The sequence below is a fragment of the Antechinus flavipes genome, chromosome 4 (genome assembly GCF_016432865.1).
Source record: "Antechinus flavipes isolate AdamAnt ecotype Samford, QLD, Australia chromosome 4, AdamAnt_v2, whole genome shotgun sequence".
Lineage (NCBI taxonomy): Eukaryota > Metazoa > Chordata > Mammalia > Dasyuromorphia > Dasyuridae > Antechinus > Antechinus flavipes.
This window is the reverse complement of record NC_067401.1, coordinates 292,736,897-292,759,172: the sequence shown is the minus strand read 5'-3', so window position 1 is coordinate 292,759,172 and position 22,276 is coordinate 292,736,897. Positions and strand designations below refer to the sequence as shown.

At 34.2% G+C, this 22,276-nt stretch overlaps 1 long non-coding RNA gene across 1 annotated transcript; it reads left to right on the top strand.

The window, feature by feature from the left end:
- Positions 1–222: 222 nt before the first annotated feature.
- On the top strand, positions 223–21,250 carry LOC127562111 (uncharacterized). The gene is made up of 2 exons (XR_007953611.1): positions 223–318; positions 20,928–21,250. It is a non-coding gene; the product is annotated as an uncharacterized LOC127562111 (long non-coding RNA).
- Positions 21,251–22,276: the final 1,026 nt, after the last annotated feature.

Here is a 22,276-nt window from a genome sequence, read left to right as displayed (position 1 = left end):
TTACTTTCCCTAGCATTTCAAGATATCAAAGCGTATCATAGAATTTAAATGAACTACCCATCTGTTCCCAAATTAATTATATATAGACTCATGATCATATGATCATATGCTTCAAATAATCCACATACCAATTCCCTACTGATATCCGTGTTAATTCCGTCCATAAGGAAAGGGCCAAATAACAAGAAAAAATATTATCTGTTTGGTTTCATAATACAGAAGACTGAGGAAATTTAGAGAAGGATCCACATTCAGGATGGATTCCAGGTTCAGAAGGAAGAAGGATGTGGTTTACAGACTGAGGAGCAGAATACCAAAGTAAGTTAAATCTTTTTCTTCCAATTTGAGATGTAACTCCATCTTGCTAGAGAGGATCTGATGGAAATACTGCACCAAGAATATGAGTTTTTTTTTTTTTTTTTTCTCAGAATTGCTTTGTGAGTCTAGTGATATAGGGACGCAGGCCTGATTTCATTGGATTATTTCATTGGAATAGAGAATTCTCAGGTGCGGAAGCTCCCTTTGCTAGGGAAGGTTGATACCTTTTCTAGAACTTAGGGTCTTAGAGAGTTGGCTAAAGTGTTGAGAGACTGAATGAATTGCCCAGAATCACATTGCCTATATGTGTCAGAGGTGAAACTTTAACCCAGGACCTCTTGTCCTTGAAGTCAGTTCTCCATACCCTAAAACATCTTTTCTTGATATTGCTGGTAAAGGGGTGGTCATTGTCAGGAACTATTGATGGTTAGGCAACTTTACAAGCAGCCACCTTTATCAAGAGCTAATTGGTTGTGTGATGTCAGGAAAATCACAATACTCCTGATGTACTGATGTAAACCTTTTTCCTCTGTCTTATGTATCAGCTGAGCTTCAACTAGTAGTCTGATTAAATAGATAATCTCTACACATGAGACATGTTTTCATGGCCTGGCTCTTTTAGTCCAAACTTCACCTAATAGGTATAGGATGTATGTGTGTGTGTGTTGTATTCCTTGTTGGTAAGTCATTATCAAAGCAGAATACAATTTGTTAAAGCCTATGTTTGCACATAAATTTTTTTCCCATGCTGAGTCCCTTGTTATGAAGCACCTATGAATTTGAAATATTAAAGAGCAGGTACAAGGAGGCTACATTTAAAAGCTTGGTTCTCGTTCCCTATTCAGAGACATCAAACTAGTGAGACCTGAGAAGTGCATTCTAAAAAAAAAAAATGTAGAAAAAGAGTTTTGAAGCCTTTCAAAGGTATTAATTTAAGATATTAAAAGCGGGAATCAGGTGATATTAAGTAGAGGTTAATTAAAGGCTACTTATTTTTGTAGGAAAACTTACAACTTCATAAACAAGTAATAAACAGCTAAGCAAAGTGAGACTCCCACCCCAAAAGTGTGTTAGGTATTTTTGCATTGTGATACTTGTCTTGAGAATAGGTACTGTTGTTTTTCTAATAGCATTCCCAGAGTTTAGCTCAGTGTTTTGCACGTGATATAAATACTTCTTCATTGACTTATTTATTCAGGTAGATAGGTAATCCCAGGTTCCCAAAGATTAAGCAAAGCACAAATACATGCATGGAAGGTTCATTAGCATAAGAAAAGACCTTAGAAGACACTGAGTTTGGCCACATCACTTTGCAGATGAGGTAACTGAGACTCATAGAGATTGAGTAATATACGCCACGGTCATATAAGAATAGGATGTGACAAAGCTGGGTTTTGAATTTATTTTCTTAGATCCCAAATTCTGTGTGCTTTCTAACATACTGCCTCCCAAACTGGGAAAACTTTACAAATAAAAGCTCCACAAGGGATTATTCTTACACTTGGATTCAAGTAATTGAGTTCAATATCATAAGATAAGGATTAGTTTGTCTGAAAAATAGGTTTGGGGATTTTATAGTGAATCATAAGTGCTATATGGTGAAAAGTGTTATCCCCAAAGGTAATATAATCATGAAATGCAGTTAGTGAAGCATAAGCTTCCAAGAATAAAGAGAGGATAGCCCCTCTGAACACTACCTTGGCCAAACTATATCTGGAGAATTATGTTTCATTTAGAGCACCACAATTTAGGAAAGATAATGGTGAGCTGAAGAACAGTCTAGAAAGGGCATCTTCTAGTCCCTACTTGTAAGACCATCAACTGAAGGATCTGGAAGTATGTAGGGTGGAGAAGAGAAGCTCTGTGGAACCTGGTAGCTATCTTTAAGTACTGAAAGAGGACATACATAAAGGGAGATTTGGACTTTATTTTCTACTTGACTGCAGAATTGGGTAGAAGTGTCAAAGAGACAAATTTAAGCTCGAGATTAGGAATACAAAGCAAAACAAAAACATTTCTTTCAAGTAAGGGTTGGATTGGATGGTAATTGAGGTCCTTTCTAACTCAGATTATATGATTGTGAATCTATGATGCTGGTTCTCTATCCTCTTACTTTACTGTACTTTCTAGAAGCTCATTACTAGAAGAATGATCACCTGCTCATGAATTTATTCAACTGTAGCAATTCATAAAGACCATTTATTAAGACATGGTTTATGTGTTATATGACACACCCAAACCAATGAAATCAGGGAGCTTTGCGGTATCATAGTCTATATCCCATGTCATAGAGCCCACAAAAATTCTATTTCAAGTTGTAATCTTGTCTTTGGGGATAAAGTTTTATGTTGGCTCAAGTCTATAGAGAAAGGTTTGTGATGGGGGTGAGAGTTACACTTTCAGAAGAATTTGAGGCAGTTCTTATGAAAGAGGAATATTTTACCCAAACCTCAAATTACTTTTATGTAAGTAATGAATAGATTGGGAAAGGAAAGGCTCAATCTTCTTATCATAGTATTGGAGCTACCTATAACTATTACCATGTCTAGCTCCAAGCTAGATGATAGAGTGGATAGTGAGCTGGACTTGAAGTCAGGAAGATCTGAGTTCAAGTATGATCCCAGGTACTTATTAGCTCTATGACTCTGGTCAAGTCATTTAATGCTGTTTGTTTCAGTTTCCTCATCTGCAAAATGAGCTGGAGAAAGAAAAGGCAAACTAGTCTAGTATCTTTGCCAAGAAAACCCCAAATGAGGTTACAAAAAGTCAGACATAACTGGACAACACAATAACAAAGCTCCAAAAAGTAACTTAGGCTACATAGGTTTTAAGAGGAATAATACAAGGAGAGTGAAATGTAGAAAGATTGGATAAAGGGGAAATGAGGGGTAGGGTGTGTACAGGAGATTTGGATTGAAGAGTGGCCGGCATAAAAGTCAAATATGGCTGACTCCCAATCTAGATAATTAAGATTAAAAACAAAAATCTCTTCTATTTGCTTAATTTATTTCAAAAGTAGAGAAAGGGGATAGAAGGTTTGGGTTATGGATTCAAGGATTTGTTTTCTATTTTTAAAATTTTCTTAACATCATACTATATAGATTTGGTATAAGATTCCAGTAATGACATTAACTTCATTCTAGAAGGCTCTGTGCTTTCACTTAGGGACCTTATATATTGTGGTTTGTATATATTACATATGAAACTGAGCCCAAACGAAATTGTTCTGAGTCTACTTCTAGTAATTCATCTCCTTAGATAGAATTCATGATAGATATTTGTGCTATAATTCCATGTTTTAGAGAAGTAGTTTTCAAATGTTTTGACCATCAAAAAAAAAAAAAAAAGGACATGCAATTCCAATAAGTATGTAGTCTCACTCCCAACGAAAAGCTGGCTAGCTCTTTCCTTTAAGGTTTTAGGGATGCCCTTGAGAGGTTAGGAAAACTTTTTAGTGTCAACTTCTAGAGGGGCCATATTTTCCAACTCTTCTACTCACTGTTAGCTTCTAATGATTAATTTCCTCCAATTAACCAATTAACTTAGATTATTAGCTTTATTTCAAAGATATAGCAAGAATTAAAATGGAAACATTCCCCTTTCCTCCCTTAATATCTTGGTTTCTGGGAAGAGTGGGCTCAAAGCTAATACTGTTTTTCATAGTTTATATAGATCCCATTCAATTCATATGCAAGTGTAGCTATGTTATGAGTCCAAGTATCAGATACTACTGGGCTGAGTTCCAAATGTTGATCCTCAATGCCCCAAGCCTTGACACGGGACAGGATGCCTACTTTATTCCCAGCTCTCTGCTAACATACCAAGTAGAAAAGTTCTTCTTCACTATGTTTTTAATAGAAGAGAGCCAATTACAAAATGTTTGTTCTTATTCCCAACCCCCAAAATGGGGGAATTTCCTCAGCTAAATATTGCCCATGATCATAAGAGCTGGGTACATTGGTTAATTCTCTTATTACATGTGTATATTTACTTATTGTCAGTGAGTCTGGGAGATAGATACCAAAAGCATCTGAAGACTTTCCCTGGTAGAGTGAGGGGGTGAGAACAATTCCCAACAATTTACTGGAACAAATTCTTCCAATGCACTTGAAGGCAATTCAAGCAGCCACTGTGGAATGTTAAGAACTTGGTCAGATATTAAAGATTCCAAGGTCAACCACAGACCATAGGAGGTTATCTTGACTTTTACTTTGCCATTGTACTTGAATGACTCTGGAATTCAACCTCATTTAAATCCAATTCATGCTCAACTCAAGATCACCCCATTATGTCACTAATCCCCTTCAAAAACAAAGGATGAACAATAGTATTTACTTATCTATAAGATGAGGCAGGGAGACTTTTTTTTTTTTTAATTTTAACATGGCTCTTCAAAATGAACCTCTATTCTTTTTCTCTTTGTATTATCCTAATTCAGGGTAAAAGAACTTGGAGATGGCTACAGTCTTGGGAGCTTCTAGCCAATAAATGTACAAGACAGCGGGAGATCTGTATGCACACAAAATTGAAGAGGGAGAAATGATAAGATTGACAACAGATTACATATGTGGGGTGAAAGAAAATGGGGAGTTTGAGATTAAACTGAAATTATGAATGAGTCTCTGAGACCAGAAGTATAGTAAGTTTAGAAGGTTTGGTGGCAAAGATAATGAACGACATAAGGACTTAACTCTCAAGGATTTTGTAAGGCTTACATGGAATAAGTTATGTAAATGTAATCATGGTGATAATGAGAATGATGATGATGATGATGATCATGAAGACCTTAAGTTATAATTAGTAGGTGTTGAAGATCATTCTTCAATACATTCAATATCTTCACTTTTAAAAGACAAGTTTATATTTTTGGTTTCCATTCTGAATGGTCAAAATGAAATCAGTTATGTGCTCAAAAAAGAAAAGAAAAAAAAAAAAAAAACATCTGTTATCTTGAGAAATTGACCATAACCAAGAACTCTACTTATCTCAGGATGACTAATTTTCTGAGGATTGTAAATCACTATACTTTTTAATCTTAATTATCTAGACTGGGAGTCAGCCATATTTGACTTTTATTATAATAGCAGTTGCAGTCCTTCAATAGTATAAATTTTCATATTTATATATCTTACCACTTATTGAACATCAGTATTCTTTAATAGTTATTTCATTTGTTGACATTAACTTGAAAGTCTTGAAATTATTCTGCAATCTTTAAGCATTTATGTTATTAATATCAATTTAGACAAATTAGAGATTGTACTCCATTAGAAAATGGAATCCCTTTCATTCACTAAAGAGTAACCAACCTTCAGGTAAAGAGGCTTTATTAAAACCATGGGTGTTATATATATGGAAACTTACATATAGCTGACAAGAAAAAGACAATAAACAGTCTTGGAGTTTTTTTTTTTTTTTCCCCATTTACAAATGTCTTTCCTTTCCTCTCATAATGCTGGGATATTATTATTCATATGATGTAAGAAATGGCTGCACAATGTCAATCAAACAAAAAAAAACAATTAAAGGCTGAAAAGTATATCAGATGAAGTTTGCAGGACTATAATTAAATGAAGGTAACATTTGTTAAATAGCACAAAGAAAATTGTCTAATATAATTGACACCAAGATCTGAACAAAGGGGCTTATCCCTGAGCACCACTTGGTGATTCCTAGATAACATTTAGCAGTGTGCCACATTAACAAATCTGAACAACTTATTTATAATAGCATTGCATGCAAAGGTCTTTCAAAGTGCAAAGATACTCCCTTTACTTCACTGGGAGCAATGGCTCTGCACAGATGCTCTTCAAAATACCAAGCACAAGGAAGTAGATTTTTAATTACAAAGTAAAATATCATTCCAAAGTTGCGTAATTGGTGAATGGCTTTTGCAATGCAAGAACATAAGGGAACCTGACATTAAATGTTTGATGTGTTGCCATGACATTTTAAGAAGTTTTATTTTATGCTATGTTTAAGCTATAAACTAGGCTAAATTTGAATCATTTTTGGATCTATGCAATCATAAAAATGATAAAGATTGTAAATCTGTTGTTTGTATGCAGATATGCCTATTTAAATTGTATATTTTGGAATAGTAGAAATGACCAAATAAATGTTAAAATGTTACTTTTACTTATAGTTTACTATAAGTTTGCAAAGTTCAAAGAAACACGTGGTCCCTAATCTCTCTTTGAACTAGATCAATACTTAACATTTTTTCATTTTATAACCCCCCTTTAGCAATCTGATAAAGCCTAAGGACCCCTTCAGAGAATAATGTTTTTAAATGCATAAAAGAAAATGTATAGGATTACAAAGGAAACCAATAATACTGAAATATAGTTATCATTTTTTTTTTTAAGTTCAGAGACCCTACTTCTTCTCCTGTACACAAAGAAGAGGACAATATAATCAATACTCTTATTACTACTTTCGATTGTGGAATGAAAGTACTGTAAGTTTAGCTAATGGGAAAATCCTTATACATCATGGTGTTTTTCACTTTTTAAAGTTAAGTGCTACTGACATTTAGAAAAGAGGTCCCTTTATTCTTAGCCAAATATATGTATTTATACCCATAAACTAGAAAGTTGAAGGTTAAGATTCTGAAACAATCACTGTAGTTTCACCATTGATGACTTTTCCCTATTCCATTTCAGAACTCAGCTACTTTTCCTCTAGAGACATGAAAGCATTGTGGAATGACACTCTCAGGGTCTCTTTTTAAAACTTTAGAATTGATTTCATGACATGGCATTAGCACAGAACTGCCCAGCATGGCATTGCTCTCATTAGAGAAGATGCTCTGTTCTATGAAAAAGGCAGAATTGAATTAACTCGGAAGAAATTCAAGATGAGCAAAATTAGAGAATCCACCCTAAATGTTCCAGGGATTTTTTGTGCCCAATCTGTGGGAAAGCATTCTGAGCTTGTACTGATCTGATCAGCCACAGTTGGACACAATGTAACTCAACTTTAACGTAGTGATGTAATTTTGATCCTCTTAGAAAACAAAGGAAAACAACAACAAAAATAACAATTTTAGCAAGAAATGTTTTGTAGTTATATTTATATATATAATAAATGTTTCTTGATAGATTAATACTCAATTTTAAAATTTTTTATTTTTTTGCATTTCATAGCTTTTTTCAATGGAATTTCTTTTTCAGTCTTATCCTTCTGAGTTTTGTCAGTGACACAAAAAAACTAATGATATCTTTGGATTTATTTTGTATCATGCTATGTTATTTAATCTTTTAATTACTTCTTTTTTCCTTCTCAAATCTCTGGCCTTCTCTAAATAAAACATTGCTTTGTCTGCTAAAGGAGATGCTACATTATTAACTCATTTCAAGTTTTATAGTTTATACAACTAGATGGCCAAAATTGTCCTTTTCAGCTTTCTGTAATCTTTTCTCCTATATGACATATAGGTTATCTGTGCAAAAACTTTTTTTCTACTGTCCCTATTTTTTAAACTTGGGTGATCTCATTCTCAAGTCCAAGGCCAGAGTTTGGTAAAAACTTATTTTACCCCTTAGTCTTCTAGCAGAAAGTTATATTTCCCCCATATTTTAGAATTTGGTGCCAGAATCACCCCATTTAAATCACATAGGCTTTCTAAATCAAATTGTATAAGTATAGGTCAATCCTTGATTGAAGAATTGTCTTTTTTACATATGTTATATGAACTAGACCCTTGGGTCCCCAGCCATCCAAGTAACTTATTTCTCCTTATAGTGTAACTACTTCTTTCTGATTAACTTGTTATTTTATTCTGATACTGTGCTCCTAAATGAGTCTGTATAAAGTTCCCTTCTTTAATTAAGATTAAGATGACACATTTTTTCAGAATCAATAGAGGTTGAATACTTTCATTATCTTCAAAGTTCAGGACTATGAATTTACTTGGTATATATACCAACACTAATGTATGTATTTGTTTTGTCTCCCATGATAAAATGTTAACTCTTTGAAGGCAGGGACCATTTCCTTTAATTTTGTCTTTGCATCCCCAGTGCAGTTGCATTACTATGATTGACACTTAATAGTCACTTAATAAATTATTATTGATTGATTGGGTCCAATCCCTTCCCAAATTAGAAATCAAGAACCTTCTAATTCTTATTTATTCAGGAAAAATCCTGAAACAAGATGTACATACAATATTATCAACATGGTCTCATGGATCTATTTCCAATTATTGAATCATTCTACTCCTTTTGCTCTACTAACTCTAGGTCTATATGTATATATACTTATGAAAAATGGCGATTTCTTTTCTCTTAATCCCTACATCAGAGAAATTATGTGATAGAGTGAATAAAGTCCTGGACCTAGAAAAAGGAAGACCTAAGTTGAAATGTAGCCTCAGATACTTAGTAGCTATATGACCCTGAGCAAATCACTTAATCCTGTTTGCTTCAGTTTCCTCATCTATAAAATGAGCTGCAGAAGGAAATGGCAAACCATGCTATTATTTTTGCCAAGAAAAACCCCAAATAAAATCATAATGAGTTGAACATGACTGGAACAACTGAAAAACAATAAAACTCCTATATTAGGGCACATAAGAATACCTTCATGTGCCTTATGCTAGAAAGATTCCTCTGAAAATGTAAGGATAATCAACAGTTGTGTGGCAAAGTAGACAGAGTACTAGAGTTGGAATCAGGTCAGATGATTTCTTAACTATAAGCTAAGTCTTGGGCAAGTCATTTAACCTCAGTCAGTATCAGTTGAACACTTGACTTTTTTGGGGGGGTAGGTAGAAATTGAATTATTTTGATAACAAGGCCAACAGGTTATTAAATTTTAAAAAAGATAGTCACTTGGCCATTTCTTTAAACCAAAGAGGACAAACACTTCATCAAAGGTTTCTTGAGACTTTTGAGGAGAGATTAAAAAAAGGAAAAATTGAAAAAATGGATGGTAATTGGAAAAAACCAAAAGGGGCAATCACCTGAGATGATATTGACAGAATCAAAGGGCCAGTTCCCCTTGACCTTAGAGATAAAAGATGCAGTTGAAAAAAGTAGGTGTCTCCCTTCCTCTAGAAATATCTTAATGGTTTCTAAGTCCTCCCCAGCTCTAAATCTATGATTATATCATCAAACAGTTAAAATTCTAAAACTGGAATAGACTTGAAGTGATCAGATGACACACATACACACAAGATATGGGTGAATTTACTTTTCCTTTTGGTAATTTAATAGAGAAACTAATTATAATAATGAAAATGTTGAAGAATTGGATCTATTGCACTTTCTTATTTCCTCTTGAAGTAAATATTGTGATGGCCTTATGTTATAGATGAAATGAAACTTGAATATTTCATGAGTTTCAGTTGTTGAGTGTACATATCAGTACTTGCATTATTAGAAAGATCACAAACTAAATTAAGGCTGGATAAATAATTTAAGGCTCTATTCTGTCAATGCCACCTCTTTTCCTTCACAATGTACTGATTTTTAGTGGTCTTTAGTGAGTCACATTGTGAAATCATTTATGTTCATTGCCTGTAGCCAGATCTTGTTGGCTTGGATTCATTATCTATAGGATCTAAAGAATATTGACTATTGTCAGGGAGAAAAAAAAAAGATTCATTATTGTTTTCATTTCTTAGAAAAGAAAATATAATATAAATACAGTTTTAGTAGAGAGGAGATAAGTTCATACCATCATTCTTCTGAGAAAACTAAAAGGCAAACATTGATGTGAGGGATTAATCCATTTTCCCTCTTCTTTACAATGATAGTTTATGTGTAATTCCTTAGTCAAAATGTAATTTTCACAATTATGCACAGTAATTCCTTCCCTCTGTATAACATTTTACACTTTTTCAAAGTACTTTCACATGCTTCATCTCAGTCCACCATCATAATATCCCTAAGAGTTAGATGTTGTTGTTATTCAGTTATGTGTGCCTCTTTATGACCCCTTTGGGTATTTTCTTGGTAAAGATATTGGAGTGATTTGCCACTTTTTTCTCAAGCTCCAGATTGGAGTATCTCTTCACTTCAGTCAAGGATCTTTTATACTATAATCTATAGTTTGGGCTTACCATGAAAAGTGAGTATGGCACCAAATACATTTCATTTCTCATCTCTTCTCCTTGAATTTCCATTAATTTAATTGTGGAATGGGTATTTAGGTACATGCTCAATCTAAGCCAGAAGTTCTTAATCTGGAGTCTGAGAACTTTAAATACATAATTCGCTCATTTTCATAAATATATTCCAATAACTGGTTTGCTATGTGATTCCATTTTTTAAAAATGTTCATTGAAAAACCTCTTGATACAAGATCCAATTGAACTAATCCTGCCTCTGATTTAACAGATCCTGGGTGGATAGGACACTGGGTCTAAAGTCAAGAAGATTCATCTTCTTGAATTTAAATCCAGCTAGTCACATACTAGCTATTAACTTAATCCTTTTTGACTCAGTTTCCTTATTTGTAAAATGTGCTGGAGAAGGAAACCACTCCAGTATCTTTGCCAAGAAAAACCCCAAATAGAGTCAAGAAGACTCATACTCAACAAGAACAAGTCCCTGGGTAAGACATTTAATGTCTTATTGTTCTAGTCAATTTTCTGATACTGAGGAGTCCTTATATCTAAACTTGTTTCCTTTGTAGTCCCAGAACATGACTTTTCATATCTTATCTCCTTAACTTTTCACACGCTGCTCTCCAAACCTGAAATGTTTTTTCTCATAATCTCAGAATCTTAAAGAACTCCTCCAGACTCCTTCAAGATGCCATTCAAAAGCTTCCTCCAGTTGGAAGCCTTTCTTGAGCCTTTCCCTATACCCTTGTTAATACTCTCTTCCCCACCCTCTGAAACTATTTTTTAATTTACTTTGTATATTTTTATGTATTTTTTCACCTTAGCACATCTTGATTTCATTTTGTTCCTCTCTAGTAAAGTGGAAATTCCTTGAAGGCTGGGACAGATTCATTTATGTGTTTTGTATCCCCAGTGCCTCACATAAGACCTGGCACATAATAAGTGCCCAATAAGTGCTTTTGCAATTGAACTAAATGGAGTGGATTGGAGTCAAATCTAGTTAAAAATCAGTCCAACTTTTTCCTTCTCAAATTGAATATTTTGACTCTATTAACTGTCGATAAGACAGACGGGATAGGTGCAATATCAGAATTTAAGTGCCTATAGTATGCATTGACCTTTGGCTAGTTAACAAATGAAAGCCTAATTGATTGATATCCAAATTCCACCCACAATTCTATTTAGATGACTATTATCTATTCAACTTAGTGAAAGGGAAGGACTAATGGTAATATTCATTTTAGGGAGTATCTTTACACCCAGCTCAGCTCTATGCATACTTATTTAAGTGCCCACAAATAGGAAACTAAGATAATCCCTTCCCTGAAGGACTTTGTGTTATTTCAGACTTTGACACTCCCTAAAATTGGCATTCTTAATTTGAGATCTCAGAAATTGTTTTTGAAAAATATTTTGATAATTCTATTTCAGCATAATTGATTTCCTTTATAAAGACCTTATTCTGAGAAAAGAATTTTCTATATGCTTCACTGGAATTCCAAAGCAGGATAAAAACAATCTCCTGATTTAAAGTAGCTTCTTAAAAGTTCTTTGCATAAAAAGCTGTTTTCCAAATAGCTTGGTTTAATGCCAGAACTAATTTTTTTATAAATGACCTCAGTAAGAGAGGGAATACCATATGAATAAGATATGAGATAGGATGACTTTGAAATTTAAAGTGAGGGTTTTTTTTTTTTTTTAGATAAAATATTCTAATTTCTTCCATTTAGTTCCTTATTGATCCTGTCAATATTCAAGAAAGTCTTCTGTCTTACTACTAGAAAAAGTCCCATATAGGAACAAAAATCCTCTCTTGTATGGGGTAAATAAAATACATTTCTTTGGCATTAGGATTAAAAACCAATTCTAACTCCAAAAGCTCCTGCCGCCTTCATTTGCATCAGAAAGCTAAATTTAGCCTAAGCTAAATGCAGGAACTGTGTTTTACTCAATGAATACTTAGGCAGCTTTTTCAATAGTAGCAGTTTATAGGGCCTTGGCATTGCTGACTGAGGCTTGTCTGCAGTGAATCTCATCTTCTGTGATGACTTAAAACTATTAGGGACAGAAAGAGCCATTTGGAAAAGACAGTGGTCTTCTAAATGGAGTAGGGGAAAAAGGCACACAATATTGAATTTCTTTATTCAGTAATGGTAAATTTGAACATGTCTAATATAGAATGATTGTTTCATATGTAATATACAGATAAACACACACACACACACACACACACACACAATCTTAAAAATCAGATTTCAATTCTAGCCTCAGACACTAGCTGTGTGACTCTGGGCAAATCATTTAACGCTTGACTCAGTTTCTCTTTCTATAAAAAGGAGATAGCATCCACTCCTCAGGGTTGTTTTGAGGATCAAATAACATAGTAATATATGAAAATACTATATAAGTTTTAATTATTATTATCGGGTAGTTGGGTGGTTCAGTAGATAGAATATAGGGCTTAAAGTCAGGAAGACTCATTTTCCTGTGTTCAAATCTGTCCTCAGACACTTACCAGCAGTGTGATTCTGGGCAAGTCACTTTGCCCCGTTTGCCTTAGTTCCTTATCTGTAAAATGAATTGGAGAAGGAAATAGCAAAACTATTCCAGTATCTTTGTGAAGAAAAACCCCAAAAGTGTTCAGAAGAGTTGGACATCATTGAAAGTGTTCAACAACAAAAAAATCATAATTATCTGCCTTAAAGATTCATGAAAGCCAATTCTCCTGACTTCTAAGCTCTATCAATAATGTGTAGAAGTCTGATTATTTCTGTAGATGATTAGTACTAAGAAGGACTTCAGAGAACTCATTTTAATGATGCACTCACTGAGGCCAAAGAAGTAAAGTTTTATTCAAGTCACACAAGGAAGATGATGGTGAACTTGAAAGGCAAAAGACCTGGATTCAAGTTCTACTAAATTGTAGGAACCTGTGTTCTTTTAAGTTAAATGATTTTTTCTTATTCTGTGAATCTTTATCTTTGCTTCTTTGTTTGTTTGGACGAAGTCCCTGAAGAGGTACTGTTGGCAGAGAAAGCTAGAAGTACTAATAAGCAAGGCAAGCAAGGAAGGGCAACAGTGGGAGTCAGCTCAGCTTTAAATCCTTTCCCCTGTGGAGCTCTTGGCTAATTCCACTTCACTATATCCAATCAGAAAGCCAAATTATGATGTCAAACCTCCCCAACTCCTCCCTCCGCCCCCAAGTTAAATTTCCTCTTTAAACCTCCCCAAGGCCTTTTTTGCTGAATCCCTATTGGGGTTAGCCCACCATAGTCCTCTGCTTCCTGATGTCTTTCTCCTTGTTATAGCTAACTTGAACTCTTTTAGGGTGGTAAACTCCTCTATGGATTTAGTTTGCCAATTAATGACTTACTCCTATTTCTGGCATATTCACTTTCTCCTGGTTAATTGTGAATTCCATTAGGAAATTTGTTTTTTTTTCCCCTTGTTAATTATTGAAACCCTTTTTCTTGCTAATCATATGCTTTCTTCAATCTATTTCATATTTACCATTCCTGGTTTCTATTTTACCTTTTTGTTTTGTCAGTAACCTCTTTTTTGAAATAAAGCTACCTTTTGGAAAGGAGAAAGCCTCTGTGAATTTGTCACTTGTGCCTTGTGCATTGTATTTGAATTAGGAATTGCTACTCCAAATCTCATCATTTGATGCTGATCCTCATCTTTTGGTACTTCCACCAAACCTCATTGTTATTTTTGCAGTCGGGGTTAAATTATTTGTCTTAAGGTTGTACAGCTAGCAAATTGGCTCCTGGATTTGGTAAAATACACGGGATGAGGAGCAGCAAGATAGAAATATGAAATGTAGGTATAAGTTTGTAGAAAGGAATTAAGTAACTGGAAAGGTAGAGAGAAAATTATGAAGAATCTAAAATGTCAAACAAAGGACTTTATATTTGATTCTGGAGATGATATGAAGTCATTGGAATTTGCTGATCAGGAGGGTGAACTATGCTTTAGAAAATCCACTTTGGCAGCTGTGTGTAAAATAGAATGGCCAAAGAGAAGCTATTAGAAGACAATAATCTGGTTCATTCATGATGAGTACCTGAACTAAGGTGATGGCTTTAAGAGTAGAGAGGACTTAGCTAAGAGATGGAGTAAATGCAGAAATTATAAAATATACAATAGATTGAATACAGTTACCAAAATTATGAACCTTCAGGAGTAGGAGAATGGCAGTTCTCTCAACAGTAATGGGAAAATTTGTAAAAAGTCTCCTCTTTTAGATTATAGGTTATCAAATCCCACTCCCCATACCTACCCTGCTGTCTTAATCTTTATGACCCTACTCTGGGATTTTCTTGTCAAAGATACTGGAGTAGTTTTCCATTTTCTTCTTCAGCTCATTTTATAAATTAGAAAATTGAGGCAAACAAGCTTTAAATGACTTGCCCAGTGTTACTCAACTAATAAGATTCTGAAACTAGTGTCTTTTTGATTCCAGATTCTGTGAGCTATCCACTATGCCTTCCTAGCTGTCCCCCCCCCCCACCCCAGAGAACAAGTATACCATATCCCCCATTTTTCAGATGAAGAAATTGAGGCTGAGAGAGGTTAAGTGACTTGTCCAATGTCACACAAATTTATGTGACAGAACCCGATACAAAACAAATTCTTCTGACTCTAAATTTAATACTTTCAGCTATCTTCCTTAGAACTTTAGGAGGATGCCTGTTATTCCAAAGCAGGAGACATCATCAAAGGTATTTATGACTAGAAAAAATTGGCCAGCCACATAGAAAGAATGAGAGTTACTAAATAGGCAGATGAAAAGACCAAGAGGACAAAAAGACGCTCTTTAGTGCTTTCAGTCTATGATTTATGGAGGGGTTTTGAAAAGCCATTGAAGACATGCACAGGATGAGTAGGTCAGGAAGGGTTGTTATCTACACTACACTGGTGGAGAAAGTATGCACACTAATGGAACCCACAGATCCTTCAAAGTATCAAAGTAAATTAATCCATGTGCCCAGAGACATTTTGATGATGGATGCCTTCACACTAAAGAATATACTGAATGGAACTCTTTTTACTTAATGCAAAAGTGAAAAGAAGTCAAGCGTGCAAATGGAAGGTAGTAACACTTGAATAGGTGTAGTTTCATTGGCAAAGACATTGAACCATTGGGAAGTGCCAGAAACTAGCCAGTCATCAAGTATCCAGACCAAGTTAATAGCTTCTCCTTCTAAGTTTGAGGTTTTGTTTGGGGAAACAGAAGAGACTGATAATGTTTCCTTACTACATTTAAAAATGCACCTATAACTCTGTACTTAAGATAATAGAAAGACAGATTTGTGCAATTCTTAAACTGACTATCAAAATATGAACTTGACAAAATATGAGACTTTGAGAGTAGGAGTTCTCTCTTTTTTTTGGGGGGGGGGGGCAGTGGTGCTTGTATAGATTTATATATGAATGGACATTGAATAAAGTGAATAGAACTGGGAAAACAATGTAGATAATACTGTTATTTATCCTTTATTCTGAAAAAGAACCAAAACATCAGGGAGGTGATACCATGATATGCAAGTGAATTGGATTTAAGGAGAGAGGACTGTGCAAGGTCACCTGCCTTACTTTCCCCTCCAGAGCCACCTGAGTCCAGTGGCCAAATACATATCATTCAGTATGAATTGCATACATAATGACTGTAGCAATGTAAATGGGGTGGGAATGGAAGAAGCTGTGAAAATAGAATGCTGTGGAATTATAATTATAATGATTGGAATCTCATGCCTGGACCCATTATAACAGCCTGCTGGTTGGTCTCTCTGCTTCAAGTCTTTTCTACTTTTGTACATCATCCATTTTGCTGTTGTTTAGTCATTTTTCAGTTGTATTCAACTCTTTGTGACACCATTTGGGGTTTTCTTGGCAGAGAAACTGCCACTATTTGCTATTTCCTTCTCTAGCTCATTTTTCAGATGACAAAACTGAGACAAACAGTGTTAAGTGACTTGCCCGGTATCATTCAATTAGGAAGTGTCTGAGGCCAGATTTGAACTCAGGAGATAAGCCTTCCTGACTCAGGCCTGGTACTCTGTCCACTGTACCACCTAGCTGCCCATATTAAAATTCTAATTGTACTTTAAGACCTTTTTTGTCACTTTCTACTTGAGCTCTTCCTGACTCCACATCTCTTTTCTTTCTTTCTTTTTTTAAAAATAATTATAACTTTTTATTGACAGAACCCATGCCAGGGTTATTTTTTACAGCATTATCTCTTGCACTCACTTCTGTTCCGATTTTTCCCCTCCCTTCCTCCACCCCCTCCCCCAGATGGCAAGCAGTCCTTTACATGGTGAATTTGTTATAGTATATCCTAGATACAATATAGCCACATCTCTTTTCAAGCTTCTATGACCATTGTCCAAAAATAATCTTTACTCTAGCAACAACAAACAACAATCTGGTTATACACTCATCATATTGATTGTTATTTTTGGATATCATTTCCCACAATGAATTGCAAGATCTAGGAGGCCAAGGGCTTATGACTTCTTTATTTTTACTTTTCCTCCCCAAGATCAAGAATAATACCTTGCATAAATGAGGAATGCTCTGTGAATATGATATGCAGATGACATATATCCTGATAGTCTGCTGACAGTGCTGTTTCTATTTCATAGATACATACCCTGCATCAATTCTGCATCCTTGCAAGAATTCTTGAAGAGGTGTGAGCAATTAATTAATCAAGAGCACATTGTGTCTAGACAGCACTAAGAGTTAGCAGATGATTTCTGTTTATATTCATTGCTGCATCCAGCTATTCTTATGAACAGTATTGATTCATGTTCAAAGTTCCAGGCCTATTGTTCCCATCATTGTCTTATTTCTAGAACATAATTGTTAGGGAATCCAAGCCCTTCATCTCCATGCCAGCAAGGGAATGTAATAAATATCTACTTGTTAATTTTTCTATTTTCCTAGTATTGGGCACATAGTGGGCACTTAACAAATGCTTATTGGCTGACTGATTCACCAAAGCCTTTCCAATTTCTCTCCTCCCCCTTCCCCCAAATCCTTCAATTAGATGATGAATTCTCTGGCTATGGCAGTTCTTGGATAGGGAATAACTCCCAGATGAGTAAATATCCTCTATTAATACTGAGGGGTACCATTTCTGAAGTGTAAAGTCTTAGAGAATTGCTTAGGACATTGAGAAGTTAAACTATTTGTCCAGAGTCACACAGCCAGTATGTATCAGAGGAAAAAGAATTAAAGTTTACCTGACATCTCATGGCCTAGCATGTTACCTTGCACAAGACTTAATAAAATGCTTGTTGAATGCATGGATAAAGGTAGTTCTGGAAGCAGAATGAATAAGACCTAGTTACATCTTCTACCTTTGACATCATAAACAAACCACTCAGTCTCTTAGAATCTGAATTTTTTATATATAAATGATGGGAATAATTATATTCTGGTGTCTTCCCTTTGAGATTGCCTCTAATTAATCCTATTTATAGCTTGTTTGTGCATACTTATTTGAATGTTATTGTCTGTTCCATTAGACTGTAAGTTCCTTGAGGGCAGAAACTTCTTTTTTTTAATCTTTCTTTGTATTCCCAGTGTTTGGCAGGATCTTAATAAGGCAGCTAGGTAGCACGATGGATAGAGCACAGGGCCTAGAGTCAAGGAAATCTTGAGTTCAAATCTATCCTCAAACACATGCTAGTTGAATGATCCTGGATAAGTCACTTAACTCTATTTGTCTCAGTTCCTTCATCTGTCAAAGGAGCTGGAGATTGCAAACCCCTCTAGTATCTTTGCCAAGACAATCCCAAATACAGTCACAGAGAGTTGGAAATAACTGGAAAACAAAAACAACAACAAAAGATCTTAATAAATGTTAGTTGACTTAAAAAACCCAGATGCTTAACAATAGCAATAATAGCTAGGATTTCAATAGTACTTTAAAGTTTGTAAAATGCTTTACATGTGTTAATTTAACCTTCACAACAACTCTGGGAGATAGATGCTAATATAACCCCTATTTTATAGGGATAAAGAAACTGAGGCAAATAGGAGTTTTTTTTTTTTTTTTTTTTTTCTCAAGGTCACATAGCTTGCAAATGTCTGAAGCAGAATTTGAATTCTCAGGGTAATTGTAGGTCTAGGACTAAGACAATGTATATAAAATATTGTGTAAACCTCAAAGCAGTATATAGAAGTTAAGGTTTAAAAACAAAATTTTTTCAATTATTTTATCAAGATAGGTAGTTATTGATGAGGAACTCCTTCTGCCAATCCAGAGCTGCCATTTATAATGTGACAATTGTCTGGGTCACTGAGAAGTTAAATGACCATCAAACCAGAGTCACCCAGTCTTGTGTTAAAGGCTAAACTTATTTCTGATAAAGGTCTCATTTCTAAAATATAAAAAGAACGGTGTCAAATTTATCAGAATACAAGTTATTTCCCAAATGATACATGGTCAAAGGATATGAACAATTTTCAGTTGATGAAATTAAAATCATCTATACTCATATGAAAAAATTCTCTAAATCACTATTGATCAGAGAAATGCAAATTAAGACAATTCTGAGATACCACTACACACCTGTCAGATTGGCTAAGATGTCAGGAAAAGATAATGATGAATATTGGAGGGGATGTGGAAAAACTGGGATATTAATATATAGTTGGTGGAATTGTGAAATGATTCAATTATTCTGGAGAGCAATTTGAAACTATGCTCAAAGGGCTATAAAATTATTCATAATCTTTGATTTAGCAATGCCACTACTGGAATCCCAAAGAAATCATAAAGGAGTGTAAAGGACCTATATGTGCAAAAAAAGGATCTACATGCAGCTCTCTTTGTGGTGGCAAAGAATTGGAAAATGAATAGTTGCCTATCAATTAGGGAATGGCTGAATAAGCTGTGATTTATGAAGGTAATAGAATATTATCATTTTATAAAAAATGAAGAATAAGCTGATTTTAGAAAGGCCTGGAAAGATTTACACAGACTGATGCTGAACAAAACAAGCAGAACTAGGAATACATTGTACATCATAATAACAAGAATGTACACTGATCAACTATAAAAGACTTTGTTCTTCTAAATGGTTCAGTGATCCAAGGCAATCCCAATAGATTGGATAGAAAATATATTGATAAAAGTTATTTTAAAAAAAAGAAAGAAAATATATTGATAAAAAGAATTATGGAGATTGAGTGTAAATTAACACATGGTATGTTTACTCCTTTTTTTCTGTTTTTTTTCTTTCCCATGTTTTTTCCTTTTTGTTCTGATTTTTCTCTCCCAACATTATTCATAAAGCAATGTGCATTAAAAACAGACAAACAAACAAATAAATAAAAAGGCTATACTTGTACCCAGATCTTCTGGATTATCAAATCGACTCTCTATGCACTTTGTCTTGCCATCCTTCCAATGATGTTATTAGTTTCTTCATCATCATCATCATCTATTAGTGAATTCTGGAAGGCTTATTTCAAAAGGACTTCAGTGAGCAACTCCTTATGTTGTTTTAGACAACTCTCCAGGAAGATTCCTATGGATGATTTGTTTGTTTTGCCCTAAGTGTGTGTCTCAGTGAGGTTCCATGCCATTGCTTAAAATACTTTAACTCTCTATTCTTCTCTGCACAACTCCTCTTAATTTGTTGAGAGCAGATTGTTAGCATTCCACTTCAGCTGTCAGGCTGTATGTATATACAAGTTAGAGGCCGAGGATCTACCAGTGAAAAGGAATATTCCATTCAACAATGCCTGGTACTTTTAATCTGAGCACTTTACTAAGAGGTCAATGTTTCCTCTATTGAATAGATGACCTTCTCAAGGCATTAGGGTTAAGAGATTTCCCTAGATCTAATCACCTCAGTCTGGGAGCTTTCTCATAAACCTCTGGTTATACTTGTGCTTTTTTTTTTTTTTTTTTTTTACTCTTTAACTATCCTGATTGCATATAAAATAATAATAAACGTATAGTACTTTTTTGGCGGGGAGGATAGGAGGTGGGATCATGAGCCTAAGGAATTCTTTATGGGGGAATTCTGCTCACCAAGGATGGCCATCTATGTATGTAATTTCTGGTTTTAGGCAGTTGCCTACTATTCCTGATCAGTTAAAAAAAATGACTTACTAAGGGTCACATGATCACTAGGTATAAGAAATTTCACTTCAACCCAAGTGTTCATAACTCCCAAAATAATTTTCTATCCACTAAAACTTGCTGGCTCACTGATTCACTAATAGAAATGTATATGTCAAGGTTAAAACAGCTTTTACTAATAAAGAGATATATTAAAAAAAAATACTTATTTCCTCAACAAAAGTTGCAGTAAATCCCTTCTGGGACTCGGAAAAAGCTAGAGGGTATAATTTTATTGAAGTTGTTAATAATTTGCATAGTATTGCTAGTCTTATGCAAGGGTGTGCAGATTTTATAGCAAAATTAGATGATAGTATGTCAAAGCTGAAAAGAGACTTAAAAAATAATTTAGTTTAACTTTTTTTTTTTTTTTTTTTTTTTTTACAGAGGAGGAAACTGAGGCCCCAGAAAAATTTTCAGTTTTCAGTTGGAACTTCCTAAGCAATATAAAGGGCAGGATCAGAGATCATGCTCTGCTAGTTCATGCTAGCTTCATTTGCATTAAGTTTGGTGGCTTTTTTCTTTTTAAAATTAAATTAAAATTTTTTAAATCTTATTTTGATCATGTTGGAGATTCTTAATTAGTTGCTTATGCATATTTAATTTACACATCAAGACTAATTAGTTGCATTTAGAATCCTAGTTTTGGAGCTCAAGGGCATTTTGTTTAAACCTCTAATTTTACAAATAAAGAAACTGAGATTGAGAAACCTGATTTGCTTGAGGTTTTCTGATAGTTGATCCAAGGTTCTTTACACTATGACATAGAGAATTGTTAACTATAGATGTGTTTTGAGGATACTATGTAGCTGCCCAACTTTCTCAAACATATTTATAGCACACAAACTTCACCATTTTTAATAACATTTTTAATCTATATTTTTTATTTTTCATCATTTAAATCAGGGCTTCTTAAATTTTTTCCACTCATGATTCTTTTTTGCCTTCAAAATTTTTATGTGACTCCAGATATGTAGGTATATAAAATAGATAGATACATAAATCAAATGCTCCCATATTGAGTCTCATATTTGACTACACAACCCTGTTTGGGGTTGAGATCCACAGTTTAAGTTGTTTTGATCAAAATGATTCTTGTATACTTCCTTCATTCACCTCTAGAAGAGACTTCACTATAACAAAGAATTTTTAAAAAAGGCAAAGAAAAGAAAAAAAAACTCAACAAAACTGATGAATAAATAGAAACAACCTCCCTCCCCAAAGTTATAAGCAAAATTCTGCATTGATCCACTTTCCCCAAAAGAGCAAGGAGAAGTATCTTCTCATATCTTTTATTTTGAGTTGGAAGGGGTAAAAACTTGTTCTTTATAATTCTGCGACAATAATTTTCAACTGTTTCAACTGGTTTTAAGCTATTGTTCTTTGTTTAATGGCTTGGAGGAAAATATGATGATTTTAATTTTGGATGATGATTTTGAGATGTCCAGAAGACAGTAATGAAGATTGAAGCTCAGAAGAGAAGTTTTATATATATATATATATATATATATATATATATTATATATATATATATATATATATATATATATGTGTGTGTGTGTGTGTGTGTGTGTGTGTGTGTTGTATATGTATATGTATATAGACCGAAAATCGTCTGTATTTTTTATAATCTTTATTTCTTTTATTATTTCACTCAAGACATTTTAATTTTATGTTTTTTTGTCTTTGCCTTTTCTCTCCATCAACACCTAAAAGTGTTTAATCAGAAGTTCTCT